Source organism: Canis aureus, chromosome 1 (genome assembly GCF_053574225.1).
Source record: "Canis aureus isolate CA01 chromosome 1, VMU_Caureus_v.1.0, whole genome shotgun sequence".
Lineage (NCBI taxonomy): Eukaryota > Metazoa > Chordata > Mammalia > Carnivora > Canidae > Canis > Canis aureus.
This window is the reverse complement of record NC_135611.1, coordinates 35629275-35652537: the sequence shown is the minus strand read 5'-3', so window position 1 is coordinate 35652537 and position 23263 is coordinate 35629275. Positions and strand designations below refer to the sequence as shown.

Sequence of the window (23263 nt, the reverse complement as noted above, 5' to 3'; positions counted from 1 at the left end):
AATTAGCAGTGCTCAATCTATGCCAACTCCCATGTATTGTTTCCAAATTCCACCAGAATATTTTCATGGATTCTAAATGCCAGTAGTTAACTTTTAATGGGTTTTCAGGTGAATAGCTGTCAAAAAAGACATTATTCTCTAAATTCATTTAGTCAACAGATACTGAGCACCATCCTAGGCTGGGCATGGAGCAGAGTGGCAGGGATGCAACAGCAAAAGACTGATGCTCTGAGAAGTCACAGCAGGGCAGGAGGATGAGACAAGGACAAGGGTACAAATGAAAGCCCACATTCCGTATACCTAAACATTAAAGTTATAAATCAAGCTAAGAAACTGTTAATTAAAAGAGATTCTATACTCAACAAATATTCTTCATAATACCTGGAAAGTGGCCGCACTGAGAGTCGGCTTCTGGCTGAGGCCCATTCTCTACTGCCCCCAGGCCTGTCCTGCACTGTAAGAGCTGCGTGCTCTGCTCATACCCACACATGCACTTTCTGTCAACACACTCTGCCAACGGCCACCATTCTGGCCTAGGGGTACAAACACCAGTGATACAGTCTACCTTCACCTCACCAAGATGGGTCAAGGGAAGCAACCCAGGCAGGCCCTGGAATTAGGGTGAGGGCTGTTTGGACCAGGAGTTCCAGGACCCCAGGTACTCAAGGAAAGAAAGTCTGGGCCCCAGGTAGCACATTCCCTGCCCTGTGAGAGAAGGGTAACTGGAAGAGGCTAAGCTCAGAGCAAAGGTAACCTTGTGCTTGAGTTTAAGGGTGGCACTGGGGTCATCACCTGCGTATACTGACATCCTCTGAGAAGTCCTTAATCCCATCTGGCCTTCACTGGTCTCTGATCAGAGACCCATGGAGGTCATTGCTATGTTCTGCCTTCTTCCCAAACTTTCAGGTCTATGGCCTCTCCATGCCATGTTCATGCTATTCTTGGGTACTTGGAAATATTCTGCTGCTCTCACATAACTCTGGGCTGGGGAAGGCAACCTCACTGCCCTCCTGGCTTCACAAGCTCATTTTCTGCTCATGTGGCACGCTGAGGGCAGGAACTTGATGGCACTCTCGAGCAACCTACCAGGTTGCCACACAAATGTTTCTTTTTCTTTGTCAACCTGCTTGATACAAGGTCACTCCAAAAGTGTCCTAAACGGATCTGAGTCCATTTGCCTCCTTGATTATCTTCAAGCAATCCTTTTAATCTTTTACCCTATGCCAGCACTCAGCTTCTAAAACTGCAAAGTTAAGAGCTAGCTTCACTGTTCTCTGCATGCTGTTCAGTCACCCTGTCCTAAAGAAGTGAGTGCAGAAGGCCCAGCTGCCTGGGCAAAAGGAAATGTCACAAGGCACAAAGAATTACAGAAAAAAAAATCCATCAGTACTTCAAAATATTGTCTCAAAACCTCAGATAAAATTATTGTGAGAAATGTTATCCTTCATATACAAATACAATTATACTGACCCACTGTCCACAGGATACAAATGTTGAGTTTTTCTGGTCATGGGTATGGATTTGTTCTACTTCATCCATGGTTTCAGCCATTGCAGCTAGTGACAGCACCTACACTGGCAAGATGGCCATCTGGAATTGGGGGATAGGAGGAGGCCACACTACAGGGCAAATTAGTCCAACCTCATGAAGACATCATAATAGATTGTCCTTGTGACCTGAATTTTTTTTTTTTTTTACCACAGTGACCTCAGCTAACAAGACACAAGGCTTTTTTGTTTAGATTTTCAGATACAACATATAAGACAGCTTGTTTCAGTTACAAAAGAATAACATAAATAAGTAAATAAATGGAAAGTCTTTAAACTCCTGGAGTGATATTTAAATCTATAAGGTTTCCTGAACAGTCTTTGCTTGACAGTATTTTCTTTATTTCTCTTCTTCAATAGCACCCACTCATGATCGCAAATGCCTATTGACTGCAAAATCCAGAATACCATAATTAGCTTTCCAACGCTGATTTTATATTAAGGCACATAAATAACATTGGGGAGGTGAAATGCCATGTTCCTCTTGATTAGTGTCTTAAAATAACAGATGTAAGCAGCCACACGCTGATAGACATTTGCTTTAAGAGTACATTTAAAATCAGAGGCTGGCATTCTCCTCTGAACAATTCAACCAGAAGCTCATTAGGACTTGCGTGAAAGCTAGCATGTTTTTATGAATGTGGATCCTTCAGCTTCATGGTGGTGTTCCTGAGAGGCATTGGCAGCACACGAAAAGGTCATAATGAACATAAGACCAAATATAGGGAAGGTATCACAGTAAAAATCAGTTTTATGAAAGACCTGTAGATTTTAAAGAATGTAAGACCACCCACAATTCCATGTCTCATGTAAATAAAATTTACCTTCAAATAAGTACATTTTCTTTAATCACTAAGTACAGGGAAACCAATCAATTTAAAACTCTTGTTACCACGAATCATAATTGCTGAGCACAGAGTTCTAGTTACTATAATATTCTGTGATAAACTCAACCCTCTGATTATTATATTTTTCAATACATTGTTGGGTTAGGCTATAAGTATTTTGTTCAGGAATTTTCCATATGCTCTTATGAGTGAGATTAGTCTCATTTTCCCTCTGGCCTTAGAGTGAGCTAGGCTGTATATTATCATTTTCTGTAATATAAAGTAGTTTGTGTAATATTAGTGTTGTGGGCTGAATTGTATCCCCCAAATTCATATTCAAACTCCCAGTGCCTCAGAATATGACTATATTTGGAGATAGGACTTCTAGAGATGATTAAGTTAAAATGAAGCCCTTAGGGTAAGCTCTAATCTAATCTGACTGGTGCTCTTATAAGAAGTGGAAATTTGGACACACAGAAAGACACCAGAGATGTTCATGCATAAAGGAAAGACTTCATAAGGACATAGCAAGACTGCAGCCTTCTGCAAGCCAAGGAGAAGCATTGGAAGAAACCAAACCTGCCAACACCTTGATCTTGGACTTCTCCAGAACTGAGAGAAAATGCGTTTCTGTTGGTTAAGCCATCCAACCTGTGACAATTTGTTATGGTAGCCCTAGCAAACTAATACAATGAAAATGACTTGTTCCTTGAATGCTGAGTTAAACTCACTAGTAAAATCCTCAGGGTCTGGTGAAATATTTTGATCAATGATTCAAATTAGCTAATAATTATAGGACTTTTCGGTTTTCTATTTCTTCTAGAGCCAGTTTTTCTAAGTTAAATTTTTGAGAAACATGTATGTTTACTCTGTTCTCAAGGTTATAGGTATCAGCTTGCCTATCCTCTTACTATTTTTTAGTGTCTGCAATCTTTATAGGTGTGTCCCTTTCCCATTTCTAATATTGTTTATTTGTGCTTTCCTTCTCTCTCTCATGGATATTTCCCAGGTATGTCATTTCCATTAGTCTTTTCACAGAACCAACTTTTGGTTTTGTTGATCCTCATATATTTATTTTCTGTTTAATTAGCTCTTACATTTATCTTTATTATTTCCTTCTTTCTGCTTTCTCTGGGTTGAGTCCAAGAAAACCTTACTCTGAGGATTGACCTTTGGAACATCAGTGTCAATTAGTGGTTTTCAAATTCTGCTCAGCAAGACCCTGGGATATTCTTTGGTGGTGTCTCAAAGATTTCCTGACTCCCACTGAGAAAGCTTAGCTGTTTTAATCAAAGAAACTCTACGTTTATCAGTTTTATGTGTAGGACTTCAATAAAGTTTAGGGGGGGAAATGGTTGCATTCCCTAGAAATGTTTTTAAAAACTTGAAGACTTCAGAGAGATGAGGCTAATGAGATCTGCTTCTCGCATATCATAACTTTTAGTACTTATAAATATACATATTTCTATTGACAATGTAATGAGTTACAAAGTACCAATTTATAGCTGGGGAAATTTGTCCACATCTGTCAATGCCAGAACCCTTCTAAATTGGGATTCTGTAATTCTATCTACTTATATAAGATCAATGATCTTGAGTATAAAAGGTTTTAGAAGATCCTTCACTGCCAGTAATATTTAGAATTTGTGCTGAGTATTGGACTAATTTTTTACTCTAAATAACCCATCAGGTAGAGTTCCTACAGAAGGATGAAAGAATAGTGTTTCTTAATTTCAAAACAAACAACTTTCTTGCTTTCAAATATCTCATTAATTCGTTGCATATGTACCTGAAAAAGTGTCCCAACTTTTTTGTCAACAGACTGCAGATTTAATCTTTTCATTTCATCATCCATGAGTTGCTAACAGGCTTTTGGTACAATTACTCTATTATAGATCACTGCCATAAACCATTTCATGTTACTGAGAGATGAGTTAAGAATAATGTCAGATTGGGAAGAAAAGTAATGTCAGATTGTATTTTTTTTAATATTAAACTCTGGATAACATTAATTCATCTGATATAGGCCTTTGATTCCATAGACAGAAATAATCTATGGACTTAATTACATGATTTGGCATAGATAGTCTATAGATGTTGCTTTAATCCCTTATCATATACCGTTGTCAAAAATTAAAGTGTGGTTCCTCAAAAAAACAAATTAAAAACTCAAATGCTATAGATCAGGACTGAGTCTTAGTTACATAACCCTTCACCCTTTACACTTGTAGCTAAGTAATTTGATTTATCATTTATAATTATTATGGGGCACCTGGCTCACTCAGTTGATAGAGCATGGGTAGATCTAGATCTAGCATGAGCTAGATCTCAGGGTCATGAATTTGAGCCCCACGTTGGGTAGAGAGATTACTTTAAATAAATAAACAAACAAATAAATAAATAAAATTTAAAAATTAGAATAATTATCATGTCTTTCCTAATGGCATATAGATTTATCTGTCTTCATGCAGATGATGTGGGTTTCACAAACCAGGAGCAGTAATTAGCTTAACCTACTAGCTAATTACCATCAGAAAGAAAAAAGGTTCAATAATAACAAAAATCTCAGTTGCTGGGTTAGACAATCTTTAATATTGTAACACACAATGTTAACATCACTGAATATGGGCATATTTTCAGAACTCATAAGAAAGACACATTTTGGCTAATGCAGCATGATGGACCCATGTCAGGTCTACCCACAATTTACATACCATGGTTCCTTTGAGCTGTGTGGCCAGTTGGTACTATTTACCCTTCAAATTAACCCGAATAGAAACTTCTCTTCCATTTTATATGATACAGAAGGTCCATCTGTATCATCTAAGCATGTGATAATGTGTTTCTGAGGTTTTTGTTTTAAAGAAAAAGGAATCTGTCCCTTTCATGAATTGCTAGCAGCCCCCTCTTAAAATCCCCTGTTGCTGGGCTCATCTGCTCCTATTAAACTTCAGTACAACATTAATTTTCTGGCCAAATCTAGTTGCAAAACAAATCACCTTAGAAGTCCCATTACACAGCTCTGGTTGCTCAGTGGGTTAGCGCCGCCTTCAGCCCAGGGTGTGACCCTGGAGACAGGGGATCAAGTTCCATGTCAGGCTCCCTGCATAGAGCCTGCTTCTCCCTCTGCCTTTGTCTCTGCCTCTCTCTCTCCCTCTCTCTGTCTCTCTCATCTCTCATGAATAAATAAATAAAATCTTAAAAAAAAAAGAAGTCTCATTACCCACATCTTTTTGAGAATGGAGTCACTCATGTAATTCATTCACCCACGAACATTGAGCACCTATCAGGTGCCAAGCTCAGCGATAGCTAGGAAGATGCCTCCCATCAAGAAGCTTGGTCTCTAGTTTGCTTAGTCTTTTCAAAACCCTGTGTTCCCAAGATGACACTATCAGCCTCCTGTATTGCTTCCTGAGCTATAGAGCTGGCCCTTTGGTTTCCCACTTGCTAGGAGCTCTGGTGACTCTGGTTCTGAATCCAATTTCTCACTCCTTCAGCTCTAGGTCAACAATGAGCCTGCTTCCCAAGTGCAGATGTGTGGTCCTTGCCCTGTCTGGTATCTCAGTTTCCACTCCGAATGGAGATTTTGCCTTGGTTAAATCAATCTGACCCCAACACCAAAAGTCAGCTTCCAACCCCTTCCTAGCAGCCGGAATCCTGCTGCAGTGGACAGACCTGCACCTGACAATGACTACTGAGCTGGGTCTCCAGCATCCTCAGCCCCCCACATTCCCTCTCATGTTGATGCAGGTACAGTTCCCACCTCCTCCCCTCCCACCTGAGTTCCACTGTCAGGCCCTACAGATCATTAAGACTCTTCCACTGGTTCCTCTGGGTGTGCAGGTCCAGTACTGTGGCCTGGTCCTGCCCATTAACAGTGCCATGATTGCTGATTAAATATTATATATTTCCCCCAGAATAGGACTTCATTTTAATCTACATATTTCATGATACAGAGTTCAGGAACTATGTCTTTTAAAAATTTGTATCCATAGCAGTTGGAAGTATTTGAAATGTAATAAGCTTCAGATCCAATGAACACTTGGATGAATGAAAGAATGAAGTTGTATGGGCAGATTGGAAACACTTTAAGTCCTTGCTCTCACCATTGAGACATGCTGCCTTCCAATTAAGACAGAAGTGCCTATGGGTCTGTTATTGCTCGATTTGATGGCATTCATATACCTATAGACCTCTTTTCATAAGTACTTGCTAGATTCCCTGCCTTTGTGACTTGAACAAAGTGAAACACATTTTCGTGTCACTTAGCAACTTTAGGATAACTTCCAGAGTGTAAACTAATGTTCTACCAACCCTGAAAGTGAGACAGGATGGTGTTTTCTTTGTAGATGGTTCTGTGCAGATGACAACCTAGGGACAGTGGCTAGCATGTACCTCTGTAATCCATCCCCATGTGATAGGACAGGTGCTTTCATTAACCAAACCACTATTTAGTAAAAAAAAAATACTCAATCTTCTCAATTTATAGAGATGGAAGGATTGTGGAGGCATGTTCTTCAGTGATACCGTAAAATGTGAAATTACCAGTACCTAAGTGGCCCATATCCTGGCTCTAATGGCATAAATAATTGATACATAATTACATTCAAAGACAGAAACAGAAATTTACTAACTCCTAAATTCCCTGAGAACTTCTTACACCGAAAATAGAAAGATTCGGCATGGTATTTCTAATTCAAGTAGGTGAATGTTGACTGCATTTTTAAGTGCATCAGAATTTGAAATTAAAATCTACCTGTGCAACTATTATTTATACATTTTTATACTTAAATTCTTTGTAGAATTTTCTCTTTCAGTACAGCTGAATCCTCCAACAAAATCTTGGCAAGACTTTGCCAAGTCTTGATGTATTCAAGAATACATCAAGTACCTATTCAGACAGAACGCTGAATACATCAAATACCTATTTGAACGGAATGAAATATTTTTGCATAGCTAAATAATTTGGAGAGCTGAACATTGCCATTTTAACAAGAAGTTTTTGATCTTGCTCTTATCTCTTAATATCATATTGGAAGCACATCCTCTTGTCATTAAAACTGTTCATAAATGTAAATAATACTGTATAATTTCTATCATTTACTTCCTCACTGCCCTATTCTTGGATATGAAGATTGTTTCTAAGGTTTCTTTTAATATTTTAATAACACATAACGACTATCATTATGTGTTCATATCTGATCATTCTCTAATAAAAATTTGTAGGAATCAAATTGCTAAATAACAGAGAATGAAAGGTTTATATATATATATATAAGGCTTATAATATATATATATATATATATTCGATTTGCCAACATATAGTATAATACCCAGGGCTCATCCTGTCAAGTGTCCCCTCAGTGCCCGTCCCAGTCACCCCAACTCCCCACCCACCTCCCCTTCCACTACCCCTTGTTCATTTCCCAGAGTTAGGAGTCTCTCATGTTTTGTCACCCTCTCTAATTTTTCCCACTCATTTCCCCTCCTTTCCCTTATAATCCCTTTTCACTATTTCTTATATTCCCCCTATGAGTGAAAGCATATAATGATTGTCCTTCTCTGATTGACTTACTTCACTCAGCATAATACCCTCCAATTCCATATCCACCATTTGCTTCGATGTGAAAGGCTTTTGAGTACAGTCAAATTGTTTTCCTGGCCCCTGCCATGGAACCAAATTACTGGCCTCCTCTTCTGCTGGTATCTATTGTCTAATTTTTTGTTATCTTATTTTCCTTCTGATTCCCTCTCGTTGTGATTAGTTTCCTAATGTATTTTGTAATTTTGATTTATAAGCTCATGTTCCATTGAACATTTGTGGTAATGCCATGAAGGTTGGCCTGAGTTTCCATTTCCAGAAAGGACTGACTCTGGATTGTAGGTAGCAGGTGCCCATGCTGCTCTGGTCCAGAACCACTTTAAGTTATTTGTTTGGCTTGGCATTTAAAGGCCCAAACTAGTAACCACATGAGGTTGGGACTATGGTTATAAATTTTTATGGGAGGTTTCTTTCCCATCCATAACCTAGGAGGTTATAGGTAAGTTTTCCAGCGGGGTCTCTTTAATGACAGATTTTTTTTTTCTAGTTTTCTCTTTTTTGATAAGGGTGCAGCCCTATATGCAGGGTTTATATGATACCTAGCATTAAAACCCAAAGCCCCAGTGCCCATGCCCAGGAGGCTGCCTTGCCATCTCCACGTGTGATTGCAGAGACAACTGCTTTCATGAAGGGGACTCGGTGGTCAGGCAGATGAGCAGAGAACAAGCAGAGCTTGTTATACTCATCTTCATGCCTCCCACTGCTATGTTCTAGGTCAATTAGAGATTCTATGGGGTTTATGCCATAGAGGTGAACCAGATGGCCTTGTCCTCTGTCTACCTGGAGCCTGGAGAACTGGCCCCAAGGCCCTAGACTATTGATAAAAGTTGTTGGTGGCTTCAGTGCCTATTGACCACTCTGGTGTCCAACCTCATCTGGTTTTGGCCCCAAAGGAGTTTCCACATTTTAAAAAGATATTGAAAAAAAAAAGATATTGAGTGAGACATTTAAAGAGCTGTATCTAATTTCAACTCTTTGATTTGTGGGTGTGTTGAATGGGAACATTTTTCAGGGTATCTGATATGTCATATTGCCAGAAGAGGTCCCATTTGCAATCTCTAGACCTCTTGTCAGTTTTACCTCCAGCCCATGCCTCTTAACATTCTGGGCCACTTCAACATTTATGTGGGTGACCCATCCAATACCTTAGCCTCTCCATATACGACCTTCTTATCTTTAGTGACCATCATCTTCCTGTTCCTCAGCTACCCACACCATAGCCTCTTCTACTACATCAGTGGCAGCACCCTTAAAAAACTTTAATTCCATCATCTTAACTTTGGACCACAGTCTCTTACATCTTCACTTCTCTTATTCAGTTATCTCTTTGATATTTCCAGACCCTGATTCCTCCTTTCTCCTGATCTATCACCTGCAGCCCTCCCTGAACTCCCCATCCACTTTGCAGCCTACAGCAGGCTCTCAATCCATATATGTTCCCCCACCACCCTTCAGTTGTACATGCCTGAATAGGAAAACCAAACTCTGTGAATATGGCAGTCTGCCTTTTTCACACCTTCCCCTGAGCTGCTGGGAAAATCCACACAATCCATACAGATTGTGCCACTTACATTCAAATTCTGTAACTGGTTGCTTCAAACTGCTTAGTGATTTGGGGCACCTGCCTGGCTTAGTTGGCAGTACATGCAACTCTTGACCTTGGGGTCATGAGTTCAAGCCCCAAATTGAGTGTGGAGCCTACTTAAAACAAACAAACAATCTGCTTAGTGATTCTTATAAATATTCATAGTTAATTCTCTCTTCTGTGGCACACAACAACCAGCTCAAATCTTCTCCAGCAAACTGTTGACTCCATAGTCCTTAACAAAAGAATTGTCCTCCTACCTCACAGAAAACAAGGAAGCCATCAGAAGAGAACTTCAGTTGTCCTGCCACCACATCTCAACCTAACTAACTACCATATGGTAGGCAACCTTTTATGATGGTCCCTGAGGATTCCCAATTCCTGGTATTCACACTTCTGTGTGATCCCCTCTTTGAATGTGGGCTGGACTGACTCCCTTCCAATGAGTCCAGCAAAAGTGACAGGCTATTACTTCTGAGATTAGGTTACACAAAGTCTACACTATTATCTTGCTTGCCCTCTCTTGCTGTCTCTCCAGCTCCCTCTGCTATGTTGTGAGCCGCCCCATGGAGAGGCCCATGTGGCAAGAAGCTCAGGGTGGCCTGTTGGACAACCTCCAGTGAAAAACTGAAGTCCTCAGCCAAACAGCTCACAAAAATCAGAATCCTACCAACAACTTTGTAAGTGAGCTTGGGAGCAGATCCTTCCCAGGTTGAGTGTGGAAATAACTACAACCAGGCACATTTCTTGATCACAATCTGTGAGAGATTCTGAGTCAGAAGTCCCAGTTAAGATATGCCTAGACTCCTGACCCATAGAATAAATGCACAATAAATGCACTGTGTTAAGCAGTCACATTGTGGGGTAATTTGTTACACAGCAATAATGAACGTACACACTCACTCATCCTTCCTGTCATTCTTGCTGCGAGGGAAAAGGAGCCTCTCTAAAGTAGATTCCACTATCAGTGGAAGAGGTCCCATCCCTTCTCAACTCCTCAGATCTTATTGTGCCCCCCCACAAACAAGCTCCTCCTCCAAGATCTTGCCTGGCTTGTGGGCATCTCGTCACACTTGTCGTTTTTGAAGCTTACCTCATCTCTCTTTGCCCGAGGGTACAAACTGTGTGAAGATAGAAGCATGCTAATCTGGATGACTGTTTTATCCACAATTTCTACCATCATCGTTTGAACATAGAAGGCCCTTCATAATAATATAGTGAATGAATATATCATGAATGGATATTTTAAAGAAGCTCTTGGAGCCAGTCCAATAAAATTTCTTTGGTCTACTTTAGCACGATCATATCACCTGTTTTAAACCCTAAATATTAAAATCTAGTTACAAACTATACATATAACAGAGTAATTTGCTGAAATTGGCATTTTTGCTAGATTTTCCTTGTTGTCATTTTCTACTAATGACTCACCTTCCCAAATGAAAATATTTTCCTTCCTTCAACCAGGACCTCCCTTAGCCAATAAGGCTCTTTTATGCAAAAAATTAAGAGTGCCTTTTCCTCTCCAGCTTGGCAAACCACGTACAGGATGGATTTCCAGCCACATTCTCTCCCATGGCCAATGCCCTTGTGCAATGAACCTACACATCCTTACATCACTACTCTGCTCAATCCTTCTAGAGCGGCATATTTGCTCTCTTGAGTTCTGAGCTCCCTTGTCTCCCTGGGGAATGTCAAGAACCAACAAGAACTGAATTAACAAATCTAGTTTAACTAGATTATTCAAGAAGGGGGGAGATGGAGGATGATGCTTTACAGTGGAAAAGAGGAATGGGTAAATTTGGCTATGACTTCCCTATATCAATGGTGAAAATGGCAGGGCCAGGGGCCCATCTCCAACAGGCACAGAGCTCCACACAGGACTGCACTGGTCAGTGAAGGAGCAACTGTAATGGTGACTACAAAGGGCAGAGAATGAGGCTCCTTCCCTTGTTGTGCCTGCATGGTTACTAATGTAACCTACAAGAGGAGAAGACAGCCTGGCAAGTAGATGGATTCTGGAAGTCTCATCAATGCTGGCAAATGAACAAGGCTGGCATGCCTTGGACCAGATTTTGATTAATTTAGAATGACAAATAATTAACCTTACCCACACATATATTATAACCCTACCTCTATACCCATATTTCCTTCGCTGGTTGTCATATGTGCCCCTTGTTTCCTTTTTTTTTTAACTTATTTTTTTATCAGTGTTCAATTTGCCAACATATAGAATAACACCCAGTGCTCATCCCGTCAAGTGCCCCCCTCAGTGCCCATCACCCAGTCACCCCCACCCCCCACCCTAGTTCATTTCCCAGAGTCAGGAGTCTCTCATGTTCTGTCTCCCTCTCTGATATTTCCCATTCATTTTTTTCCTTTCCCCTTTATTCTCTTTCACTACTTTTTATATTCCCCAAATGAATGAGACCATATAATGTTTGTCCTTCTCTGATTGACTTATTTCACTCAGCATAATACCCTCCAGTTCCATTCACGTCGAAGCAAATGGTATTTGTCGTTTCTAATGGCTGAGTAATATTCCATTGTATACATAGACCACAGCTTCTTTATCCATTCATCTTTCGTTGGACACCGAGGTTCCTTCCACAGTTAGGCTATTGTGGACATTGCTGCTATAAACATCGGGGTGCAGGTGTTCCGGTGTTTCATTGCATCTGAATCTTTGGGGTAAATCCCCAGCAGTGCAATTGCTGGGTCATAGGGCAGATCTTTCTTAACTCTTTAAGGAACCTCCACACAGTTTTCCAGAGTGGCTGCACCAGTTCACATTCCCACCAACAGTGTAAGAGGGTTCCCTTTTCTCCGCATCCTCTCCAACATTTGTTATTTCCTGCCTTGTTAATTTTCCCCATTCTCACTGGTGTGAGGTGGTATGTCATTGTGGTTTTGATTTGTATTTCCCTGATGGCCAGTGATGAGGAGCATTTTCTCATGTGCTTGTTGGCCATGTCTATGTCTTCCTCTGTGAGATTTCTGTTCATGTCTTTTGACCATTTCATGATTGGATTGTTTGTTTCTTTGGTGTTGAGTTTAATAAGTTCCTTATAGATCTTGGATACTAGCCCTTTATCTGCTACGTCATTTGCAAATATCTTCTCCCATTCTGGAGGTTGTCTTTTAGTTTTGTTGACTGTATCCTTTGCTGTGCAAAAGCTTCTTATCTTGATGAATAGTTCATTTTTGCTTTTGTTTCTCTTGCCTTCACGGATGTATCTTGCAAGAAGTTACTGTGGCCAAGTTCAAAAAGGGTGTTGCCTGTGTTCTCCTCTAGGATTTTGATGGAATCTTGTCTCACATTTAGATCTTTCATCCATTTTGAGTTTATCTTTGTGTATGGTGTAAGAGAGTGATCTAGTTTCATTCTTCTGCATGTGGATGTCCAATTTTCCCAGCACCATTTATTGAAGAGACTGCCTTTTTTTCCAGTGGATAGTCTTTCCTCCTTTGTCGAATATTAGTTGACCATAAAGTTGAGGGTCCACTTCTGGATTTTCTATTCTGTTCCATTGATCTATGTGTCTATTTTTGTGCCAGTACCACACTGTCTTGATGACCACAGCTTTGTAGTACAACCTGAAATCTGGCATTGTGATGCCCCCAGCTATGGTTTTCTTTTTTAATATTCCCCTGGCTATTAGGAGTCTTTTCTGATTCCACACAAATCTTAAAATAATTTGTTCCAACTCTCTGAAGAAAGTCCATGGTATTTTGATAGGGATTGCATTAAACGTGTAAATTGCCCTGGGTAACATTGACATTTTCACAATATTAATTCTTCCAATCCATGAGCATGGAATATTTTTCCATCTCTTTGTGTCTTCCTCAATTTCTTTCGAAGGTGCCTCTTGTTTCTAACTGCATTCTCTAAACCACTGCTGAGGCTCTAAAGATTCATCCTTAAGTTATTTCGATGGGTACTCCATGGCTCTCCCTGACCCCCCCTTACTTCTTTTTCCCACCTATGACAAGATTACCAGATTAACCACCTTAAAATGCCCCTTTCAAGATATCCCTTCAGCACACAAACATTTTCACCTGTGGCCTACTAGGTAGAGGCTGGAGTTCAAAGTCTTAGCCTGTAGTTCAAGGCCCTGCACAGTATACTCTCAGGACACCTGGCTAGCTAGCTTCATAGCTTCAGCCATTCATCTATGATTCTAGCCAAACTGAAAATTCTCATCTCAGTGCCTCTGCCCCTCCCAGTTCTTCTGGTTGGGTTTTTTCGCACACCTTCTTCTTTTTTTTTAATCAAAATCTTATATAACCTTTAACACATTAATGGTTAACACAGTAACATTAAAATGTTCCATTCTCTGGAAGCCTTTCCTAACTCCTTAATGCCTAGAGTCCTTTTCTTGTCTTTTATATTGCTTGTGGTCATAATTTCATTTCCCTATATTATGTAATATTTGATTTTAAATATTGACTTGACTGTGAGATCCTAGGGGCATGAACCAGAGCAAGTTGTCCATGTTCATGTGCCTACCATGTTGCCTAGTACAGAGTTCTGCACAAAAATGAACAAAATAATTGATTTATTGATTGATTCTTCCTCTTACCAGAAGATCTACCATAACAAAAATTTTGATGGATATAAAATATGACTTTTAGAATTAAAAAATATATATTTTTACATTCCATTCAATTTCTAAAAAAAAAAAGTTCACCTAATTATAAAGTTTAATCACAAACCTGAAAGGTGCATCTTAGCCCAAAATTAAAGGACATAAATATATAATAGATATAGAAGTTTTTTGTTTTAGGGGGTAGAGTTACATAGAATATACCTATAATATAAGCTATGCCATAGAAAAGCTGGTCCTCTTTAAAGAATATTAGGTTATTAACTTTAAAAAGAGCAAATATCACCTCTTTTGGCTTATGTTTTAAAGCTGGAAAGGTAAATATTAGAAATAAATCTTCCACTTGAAGCTGTTTGGGTAGTAATGAACTCTATTTCCAGAAGTTAATAAATGTAAAGTCTGTTGAATGTTTTGTTTTCCTGTATTTTTAAGCACAGCTCCTCCTTGAATGAATGCAATTCCACGAAATTTCTTTTCCAGGAATAGAAATGACCTGTGACTTGTAAAATATGTAATCCAGAAAATATGGGAGAAGAGAGCCCTACCAAAACCAGTCATACAGCAGCCTTTCTCCCTAGCCAGGCCCTGAGTGTGGTAGGACTTAAAGGTGCTTAGGAGAATCGGGCTTGGACCTCAAATCCTATCACACACAGAGAAATTTAATGTGAAGACACCAAATTTGGAGGGCCTCCAAATCTCTGGCTAACATAAGCAAAAACCCTATTGATATAAAGATTTTAACATCTACGTTAGCTCTGTTGGACATCAATTCAAAACCGATCAATTTAGCCAAGGGCATTTGCTTTCTCTGACATATCTCATTCCAGAAATGTAATTAAGCCCTATTAGCTGAAAACAGCAACCCTTGAACTTGCTAATTTTTTTTTAAACAATTGTCCACAGACTGGACACAAACTGTTTTTTCTAAAGTGAAAACAAATGTCCACTTAGGAAGACTTAATGTACTTAAGGATCAATTGTATTCTGAAAACAATTTACCCTAAGAGGGACTAGATTTTTATTTAACAAAATGGTCCGATAATGGTTTTAATAGATTGGAAGATAAATAAGCATTAAGTAGTTACAAATAAAAGTAATTCATCTAATATTGTTTCTCAGGGACTACAGTGCTTTACAAGAGAAAAAAATTCAAAACAACACATTTATAGGTACATCTGTCTTTTCAATAGAACTATTAAGTGCAAATAGATATTTTCTGATCAGTATTACCACTACTCCATCTAGTGTCCAAACTACAAACAACAGCTAAGGAGAGATTTTTTCACGCAAGCCCATCTCTCTGAATGCCATTTTATATACTTCATGTTTGGAAAGTAGTTTACTACAAAGAATATAAAGCACTGACTGCTTGTACATAAACTATTAAGCACTATAACATTTCACAGTGTGTTAAGGTAATTAAGATCTCATGCCTATAAAATATACAAACTATAAAACAATTTTTTAAATACAGGTAAAGCTATTTTTTTTTACTTTTTAAGTCTTTTTACAAGAGTTTGTAAAAGTGAAAGTAAAGATAGTACACTGAGCTGTAGCTAGGATTCATGACATTCATGGACTATACAACCAGAATGGGGGGATATAATTGGCAAATATAAAGTCAAATGGAAAAATATGAAAATATATGCAAAAGAATAATTTAATTGACTAGTTGGAAATACTTTCAAAGTTCCAAATTATTTGGATGATAATTTGTTTATTTGCCTAATTATAGCTCTTAATTATTTCAAGTGGATATCTTGCTGTAATTAACTAGCCAGTAAATATTGATAAATCTAATGTGACAGTCACATCTAGCTATTCTGCAAGGTAAAGACAAATCTGGCCAAATTCCACAGATCCCCATTAAAAGTATTAATTTTTACATTTTAAAAAGTTTTTTTTTAATATCATTCTATTAGTAAAAAAACAAATGATGGAAGGCCAGCTGTTAGAACTGACATGCTATCAGAAAGAATGCATCATTTTGGGGGAGTTTTTCAATATTGCTATTGAGGAGGTCCTGGTTTGTTTGGAAAATATTTACATCAAATTTCCACTGCAACTAACTCTAGCAGCTGCTACTTTTTAAACATCATTAAAAGAACATAAAAATATTTTGAAGTTTTTAACATGTCTTCAAGAATCATTTTATGAGTATTGGTAAAATGATTCAATCTAAATGAAATGCAGGTGATCATAAAAAGAAATTTTGAGTAAATGTAACATCTATTCAGTGATGAAAAAGAAAAAGCAGCTATAATTTTTAAAAATCTAACTGAATTCTATAGGTGCTAGTGGAGAGGTATAAAATTTACTTGTAGAGCTAAAAGAAGACATGTTACAAATGGGCATTTAAGGTAGTGTAGAGAACAGACCCGAAGGTGACCTCCTGATGTCCATGCCTTTGTGTGGTCCCTACCCTTGAGTGCAAATTGGACTTGTGAATGGTTTCTAGCCTAGTCCCATTAGCCAGTAGAAAATGGAAAAATGTCACTTTCTGATATGTTACACTATATAACTCTGTTTTAGCAGGTGGGAGCAAGAGGTTCTCCTTCTTGGTTTAAGGAATTGAGCAGCCATGTTGAAGATGCTTAGTGGAAGCAGCCTTCAATCAACAGCCAGCAAAAAGCTGGGACCTTAGCCATACTGTCCTAGGAAATGAATTCTGTCCACAAGCCAAATGAGCTTCGAAGCCAACTCTGCCCCAGTCAAGCCTCCAGATGAGAACACAGCTTAGCTGGTGAGCCTGGTGAGACCCTGAACAGGAAACCCAGTTGAGCTGTGCTCAGACTTCTGGCCCTTGTAAGTTGTGACTTGTTTTACCTGCTAAGGTTGTAATTTGTTATGCAGCAATAGAAAATGAATACAGGTAGGATGTTAAATAAAATTGACAATTCTATGGTTATTGAAAACTAGACCCAGGTCTGAGTCTGGTACAGAGTAGGTCCTCTGAACATAGCTAAATGGATGTATATCCTATACAAAAATTAGAAAGCAGGTGAGAGTTTAATGCATAGTTCCAAGGACATCATAATCTATTTGAGGAAAAATGGATATGTAATTAACTATGAGGAATAACTAAAATAAATGTTAACACAAGTACAAGTAACATGATTGCATACACAGAAAAGAGTCTGTATCAATAGAAATCTTTCAAGCTACAGAAAACCCAAATCAAAGCTACTTAGAAAAAAAAGATGGGGTTGTAACTTATTGTTTCACAAAGTCTGGAGGCAGGGCCAGCCTTATGTTTAGGTGCATCCATCCTTGAGCTCCAAAATTCTTTAGGCTCTTTCCTCCTAAGTATGTCATTTTCAAACTTGAGCAAGCTGCCCCTATGTTGACAAATATGAACACAGGGGTTATAGTATACCATACTTCTCTTCTATAACCCCCAGTAAAAGTCCCTATGTTTCTAATTGACCTGAGTTGGATCATGCACACACCCTTCAACCAAGCTCCACAGCCAAAACTATCTAAAGCCAGTTAGAGCCCAGATCTGGAGCAAACCATGGATCATTCCCTCTAAGCCACATGGTTGATAATGCCACAAAGAGATGGTTTCCCCACAGGAAAATCTGAGGGTAATTAGTGGGATTCAAAGGAAATCAATGCTCAGGTGGTCACCAATAAATGTTGACCATAGGGCCCTACTAATTCTGAATGGGAAAATGATCACAGATGTAATGTATATTGAAATACAATGTATAAAGAAATTACATATATACCCAAGCGAAGGATATATGAAAACATCCTGTACTCATTTCACAACAATTTTATAAAGATGAGATTATTTCAGATTAGCAAGTTAAAAACATTTCATTTCTTATTCTGGATTACATATGATGGAAGCCAAACTTCCACTGATTAAAGAAATCAGGTTTTTAAAATAGAAAAAAAGATTTGTAGTGGTAAAATTGGTGAATTTCAAAAGAAAATAAACTATTGTTAGTTTCTGAGCCTATAACACACACACAACACACACACACACTCTTTCTCTAGTTAGAATATATATATGATATATATATCAGATATATATATATATGATATACATATATATATGATACATTTGATGGAAATATTTAGACTCTATAGTTTCAGCCCAGAAACTTTCTAGTTCACTTCAATGTTGAGCTGGATATATTGATTGAATTGACTAGAAAACTGGCACAAGGGTCAGAGAAAGAGATATGATACCAGGAGTTCAGCAAAAAGCTGAGGTGTCAGGATAAAATCTGAGAGAAGAGAGAGGAATTTAAGCCAGTTAGGAACTAAATTGCAGAAGAGGAATGTTAGAGAAATATCAATGGGGAGAAAAGAATTTTTTAGCAATAACAAAACCTAAAAACAAAGAAAAGTCTAAAAGATATTGCCTCTATTGATGAACCAATGTTTCATAATTAATCAAGTATGATAAATGGTAAGAAATCATCTAATATCTCCTACATAAATAGTTCCCACAAGGTAAAATTAATTTTCAAAGAATATAAATAGAATATTATAAACAGAACATCAAAACAATACTGAAATGAGCAGTCCTAGGGAGAATGGCTGATTCCAGGATGTGGGCAGGGAACACAAGATGAGCCTGAATCATCACATGGTGCTAGAAAATAAGGAAATGATTTCAGAAAATGATGGGGCATTCAGAAGAACACAGGAACCAACGTGAATGAGCTCTCAATAGCCAAATACACAACAATTCAGGCAACAAAATAAGTAATGATAGCAATGGCTCAAAACATGCAGATTAATAAATAAATATCCATGGTCTATATTGATACAAATAAATAATTGAATGAATAATAAATAATTCAGAAGAAACAGCTCTTCCTTACAGTGTAATTCCAATTAATAAATGTAGAAGGCATGACAGAAATAGAAAATCACCACAAGGCAAGCACCCCAATAATAACTGTTGCAGGTAAAAATTATTCAAGGTCATTAGTGGAATAACTGGCTAAATGTGAATAAGATCTATAGGTTTGTTAATAGTGTCTGATCAGTGTTCATTTCCTGGTTTCACCAATTGTACAAAGGCTTTATAAGAGGTTCTCATTTGGAGAGGCTCAACATATAAGTTTTGCAACAGTTTAATGTGGATAACATTATTTTAATTAATTTAATTGATCTTTCTGGTTTTTAAAATTTTATGGAAATAATATGAATATAATTTGCTTCTTCAGGTCTCAGGGTCATTATGATAAATATTAATCACCACCTTCAGAGCCGTTCATCACTTAGGTTAAGAAAATCAGGGCAATCATCCTCGACCTGCATTTTAGAGTAGGAGGTGGAGTACAGGGGAGGGCTTTGCGGTTGAGAGGACTCAGAAAGCAACAGCAGAGCAATAAAGCTGACTGTCAGCTGCTGGAAGTAGTTGCAATGACACCCACTCAGCACGGACGTCCCCCTACCAGAACAAGTGGATGGATCTAACAGCTCTGCTAATTGTACATATACCTCTTTCTGGCCACCATTTTGTAGACCTATTTCCCACCATAGTTTTCTCTAAAGCTGTTGCTAAAGGGGTTAACTTCCAAAACAATGTGTGGATCTTAGGGAGGAGGAGCAAAGGGCAGAGGGAGAGATAGACACAGGAGAGTGAGAAGGGGGTTGACACACCTGGTGTGGGATGCCAGTCACCTCCTCAGGAACAGCTCTGGTAGCTGTACTGAAAAAGCATAAAAATGCCAAACAGTAGAAAGCTATAAATAGAACATCTCAGCTACATTTGAAATGCAATTTGGATGTTACCACAAAAGAATAATGTACATTGTCGATGTTGCTGATAAATATGTGACTTCTCATCTCATAATTTAATGTCCAGCATACTTAGAGAAGTCAAGTATCACACTAGACAGAATGACCATGAATACAAAGCCATTTGTGGTTAGGGCTGGTGGATGGTGAAAATAAAGAGCCAATGGGGCTCCACGTGTGCTTTTAGACTGATGGCAATATTCCTTCTGAATATAAGCTCAACACATTTTCATTTTAAAACTGTCAGCTATGCCCATAATATTTTATTTTATTTTTTAAAGATTTTATTTTTAAGTAATCTCTATACCCAAACTGGAACGTGAACCCACAACCCCAAGATCAAGAGTTGCATGCTCTACTGACTAAGCCAGTCAGGTGTCCCTGCCCACAACATTTTAAATTCTTAAATGTCATGATACCACAAATGCTAATCTTTGGTCAAATCTGATGTAAGCCTAATATACTTAATGCAAACAGAACAGAAAAGAATGAGAAAAACATTCCAATTGACCTCAAAGGATTGGAATGGGGCTTTTATTGTTTAAGTTCCTGTGTGTGTGTGTGTGTGTGTGTGTATTCCTTCTAAGTCATTTACTAAATTTAATGCAAAGCACTGGGAGTCAAAAATAAAAGTCGCCCTGTCTGGTGGAGATCTCCTTTAATAGACATTCCATCAGATAAGTTAGCAGATAGAATGTTTCTCAACCCTTCAGTCATCTGAATACCACCTCTTTCAGTTTTGCTATATCTGCATGCCAATTATACTTTTATTTCTTTCGTATTTCTCTTTAAGTCACTTCATTTTCACCAAAGTTATTTTAGAAGAAATATTTCTGTAACCACTATGAATGGAAACAGAGAATCAGTTGCCATAAATAGAAACAAATTATAAATGTAAATAAATATCTAAAATACGCACAAGTCTATCTATGGACCACATAAAATTATCTCACATACCACTGGTGGTATGCATGCTACAGTTTGGAAAGTACTTCAGTATAATCTAAAACAAATATAGACACATCAAATTCTTAAGGATTTACTCTCTGCATACAGGAAAAACTTAATAATCAAAAAATAGGTGGAGGCCATTTTAGAGATGGAAGTGCAGTGGTCAGGAGATATTGGACTGTACTAATAGCAAAAAAATTCCCAGATCTCATTGGTGTGACACCACCAAAATGTATTTCTCAGTTACACAAAGTCCACTGTGGAGCCAGGTATCTCTCCAAGGAGATTGTCCTCACGTGACAAGTCAAGGTTGAGGTCAATGGAGACTTCATTATCCTGAATTTGCAGCCTCCCAGTTGATGAGGTGAGGAAACAAAGTCTAGAGAGTTAGACACAAGCTTCTCACAGCCTCGGCCCATTTGTGACACAAGTCTTTCCCTCATAGCTCACTGGCTGGAATTAATCACACAGCCCTCCCCAACTGCAAGGGAGGCACGAAAGTGCAATTGCTTCTCATGGATATGAGTAAGCACTAGAAGTCCCCACCAAATATGGGTTGGGAAGACTAAGAGACTAGTCCAGAAGAAACAATCTCTAGGGAGAAATGCATCTGTGAATAGAAATAGAGGAAAGAGCCGAGAGAAAGAACTGAATGGATAAGAGGTATTTTCAGATCATATCTGCAGCTCTGATTAATAAAATCCTAAATGCACATATTGATATATTCTACTGCAGAAACTCTGTAATCACCTCTTCAATGGGAAGATAAATGTACACAATTACTATATTTACATGCATAATTATCTTCTGCTTATACCTTAATTCAGGTCAACATGCATCTACTGGATTCCTACAATGTGCAAGAAACACACTAAGCTCTAAGCACATTCAATCTAAAATATAAAAATAAAATGACATTTGAAGAAGATTTTACAAATCATCATGAAAATATCAGAAACATTTGAGATTCTCAGCTCCATTTATTTTTTTTTAAAGATACATAGATTGATTGATTTTGAGGTGAGGGTACAGAGGGAGAGGGAGAGAGAGAATCTGAAGCAGACTCTCCACTGAGCCCAGAGCCCTATGTAGGCCCATCTCACAACCCTGAGATCATGACCCAAGCAGAAATCAAGAGTCTGACACTTAACTGATAAGCCACCCAGGTGCTCCTTAACTCTGTTTATAAAGAAATCAGAGTAACCATTCTTTCAGTATTTATTGCATTCTGGATTTAACACGTCAGCTATGCTTTAGCAATTCCCCATTCCTTATATATGGGAGAGGAGGGGATGTGGAAAAGAGCACTTTTTCCAGAAAGTGCAGCTCAAGAGCTGTTTACTGAGCCTCTTACTCTGGGCTAATAACTGGGGCACAGTTGTAACTGGGGAACTCCTGTCTCCCTAACCTTCGGACTCTGCTTTCAAGATCCAGCCTGTGATCAACAGGGAGAATGAGTTTCTATAACCTTACTCACTGCATTGAAACATAGATATGAACACATTATTTCTGAACATTGATTTAGAGTTTACAAAGGCCCTATAAATTCATTATTTCATTTCATCTCTGTAACAATCCTCTGAAATAAGAACTATTTAATGAATGAAGGACAAAACCTGGAGAAGTTAGGGAATAGGCCTTTGAACATACTTCTAGTCCCAGGCCTGGGACACAATTCTCCTGACTCGAGTGTTCCTTTACTACCCAATAGATTCATCTTGCTCCCCAGAAAGAATTCCTTGAATATTATGGATGTTTAAAAAATTGAGGTAAAGGAAAATATATAATAACAAAAAATAAGTGTTCATGATATCGTAGTGAATGAAGAAAGAGTAAAATTTTATATGTGATCACAATGACATGAAAAGATGCCCAGTGAACTGTAGCAAAATTCTCCAGATGGCATTAAGAGAGCACTGGGACTGCTGATATCTTTTTTTTTTTTTTTTAAGTTTTATTTATTTATTTGAGAGAGAGAGAGAGAGAACATGCAAGCAGGGGGAAGAGGCAGAGTGAGAGAGATAGACTTTTTTTTTTTTAAGATTTTATTTATTCGGGCAGCCCATGTGGCTCAGTGGTTTAGCACCGCCTTCAGCCCAGGGCGTGATCCTGGAGACCCGGGATCCAGTCCCACGTTGGGCTCCCTGCATGGAGCCTGCTTCTCCCTCTGTCTACCTGTCTGTCTGTCTGTCCATCTCTGTATTATTCTCATGAATAAATAAAATCTCTAAAAAAAAAAAAAGATTTTATTTATTCATGAGAGACACACAGAGAGAGGCAGAGACATAGGCAGAGAGAGAAGCAGGCTCCCTGAAGGAAGCCAGATGCAGGACTCAATCCCAGGACCCCGGGATTAGAACCTGAGCCAAAGGCAGACATAC

General features: G+C 38.4%; 1 protein-coding gene and 1 long non-coding RNA gene across 3 annotated transcripts in view; one reads left to right on the top strand and one right to left on the bottom strand.

The window, feature by feature from the left end:
• PHACTR2 (phosphatase and actin regulator 2) overlaps positions 1 to 1595 on the bottom strand; it is a 206573-nt gene extending 204978 nt beyond the window's left edge. The window contains exon 1 of the mRNA XM_077895539.1: positions 1471 to 1595. The gene's annotated coding sequence lies outside the window, so the exon portion shown is untranslated. The remainder of the gene's footprint in view (positions 1 to 1470) is intronic.
• The window catches only part of LOC144312682 (uncharacterized), a 114892-nt gene that overhangs the window by 77582 nt on the left and 14047 nt on the right, over positions 1 to 23263 (top strand). The window contains exon 4 of one of the 2 annotated variants that reach the window (XR_013378222.1): positions 7 to 5546. The exons of the other annotated variant lie outside the window; for it this stretch is intronic. This is a non-coding gene — a long non-coding RNA (uncharacterized LOC144312682). Of the gene's footprint in view, positions 1 to 6; positions 5547 to 23263 lie in introns of those variants that run through there. 2 annotated transcript variants of the gene reach the window in all.